The sequence below is a fragment of the Sinocyclocheilus rhinocerous genome, unplaced genomic scaffold, assembly GCF_001515625.1.
Source record: "Sinocyclocheilus rhinocerous isolate Xijiao unplaced genomic scaffold, SAMN03320098_v1.1 scaffold55, whole genome shotgun sequence".
Lineage (NCBI taxonomy): Eukaryota > Metazoa > Chordata > Actinopteri > Cypriniformes > Cyprinidae > Sinocyclocheilus > Sinocyclocheilus rhinocerous.
In genome coordinates, this window is record NW_015647461.1 from 277,171 (window position 1) to 279,519 (window position 2,349).

Here is a 2,349-nt window from a genome sequence, read left to right on the forward strand (position 1 = left end):
AGTTCAGCCCAGGAAGGGCTCCTGTTCCCGAGTGTAGCCCACGGAGGGCTCCTGATCCCCAGTTCAGCCCAGGAAGGGCTCCTGTTCCCGAGTATAGCCCAGGAAGGGCTCCTGATTCCCCGTTAAGCCCAGGGAAGGCTCCTGTTCCCCCGTTAAGCCCATGGAGGGCTCCTGATCCCCCGTTAACAGTTAAGCCCAGGGAGGGCTCCTGATCCCCCGTTAAGCCCAGGTTTTGTGGTGCGACGTCTGTATATTTAATACTAAAATAAATAAACAAAAAAACAAAAACATATATATATATATATATATATATATATATATTAATGCTGTCAAACGATTAATCGTGATTAATCGCATCCCCCCAAAAAGTTTTTTTTCACATAATATGTGTGTACTGTGTATACTTATGTATATATATAAATACAAACACATGCATATATGTGTGTATAGACCTGATATGTGACAAATTAAAAACATTTTTTTAAATTAAGTCTTTGCAGTTAATTTAAAATCATAAAAATGGCACACTGCAGTCTGCTACTGCTTGCTATTTCATGTCAATTACCCACTATTTTCCCATCGTTTATATAAATGAAGCTGATATTGAACACTCTTTTGAATATGTTCCAGGAAAACTAAAAATAGCCAGTTCTCCATCCTCTTTTACTGTTAATCAGGATACATATTGCAGCTGCTGCTGTGGAAACTAGCTATAATAGTGGAAATAATAAATACTTTGGGGGAAGTTTATGGGAAATGTTTCATTGGAGCCAGAATAACAGGTGTAAGGATTTCACACAGTAGCTTTGATGGGGTCCATTATTCAGTCCGTCAAGAATAGAAAGCTTTCCAATTTAAGATCACCAGATAGCTGTGAACAGCTGTGAACTGAAATGCTGTGAGATATTGCAAAAGAGATTGTGATACATTTTTATTCAGGTAATGCAATGCAATGTTTACCACCTGAAAAACAATGATTAGGACCTGAATCTTGACTATGTGCAAAACATTTATAAAGAAAAATAAATATTCCCAATAAGTATCATACTGAACTAAAATGCCATATTTCAGTTCATGATGTTTACTGGGAATATTTACTTTTTAAAATAAATATTCACTATTCATTAAACAATTAACTTTAATGCAAACCATGCAACTGTCTAATAAAATATATTACAAACATTTTCTAGCAGGAAAATTGTATATTGGATCCTCTGATTTGCTGACATTGAGGAACCATGCTGGCACAATATGTTGCATAGTCATCCGTGAAAGCAGAGCTGTCTTCATCTTTAGTGTCAGGTTGACCTAGGTGATCATCCTGAATATGCAAACACATACAGATATTTTTAGTAAACAATCTATTACTTTTTAAAACCCAGTATTTGTTGCCTGGCAAATTCAGAACGAGTCTTTGGCCAAATCACACACACACAGACACACTAATAGTTGATTGGTGTGTATTTCTGGCACTCCCTCTCAAAATAGCTCCATGTTTGCCTAGAGACCCATGGGAAAGAAGAGATGGGATCTACAAATTCACTGGAACAAAACTAAGCGGTCTTACTGTTCACAAACATTGACTGATGGTTTCTCACTTTTAAAGAGCACAGGCCACATACAAACTAAACAGGTAAGCTTCTCAACTTTTTTTGTCAAATCAGTGGCATTTTCTTCTTGATTCTTGCTTATTCTTGAGTTATCATTTATATATTGGTAGCTCTATACTGTAACTGCTGCATAAGGTACATTTTTGAAGCCTATAAAAGTAGGATTTATAAAGAAACTAAAAGATCACAGCTGGTGATACCAGGTGGAAAATTCACTTGAGGATTTCATTTTAGTTGGTTATGGCTAACAGATGCAACATGAGTGGACATGACTGCTCTATCTATCCATTCCTTGATCCTTGGTCTCAGTTCGTCAATAAAAAGGATTCACTGAGCCAGATTGAGTCAAAACCTAGCTTCAAGTCTTATGTCATATGTTTACTCAGTTCATGTACTAGGAGAACTGAGGATTGTTTTGTTGTCCTATAAGGACAGAAAGAGAGCCAATGAGTGCATCTTATCAGATCTTCATCTAGTCTTTGAAGTGTTATGAGCAGACTGTTCAGAATTACATCCAATTTAGAAGCAGGTAAAAACACACTGTTGTCAACACTTGCATGAGGACTGCTCTTTTAAATCTGATGATGTCCCAGTATATTACTTAGTTGTGTAAGGGCCAGTTTTGTGCTGAATTTTGAACCTAACCCCACACCTAATCCTAATAATCTGGCAGGGATTTTCGGCACAACAACAGTTCACAAAATACATGTTTTAGTATTTCACTGCACTGCTTTTTAAT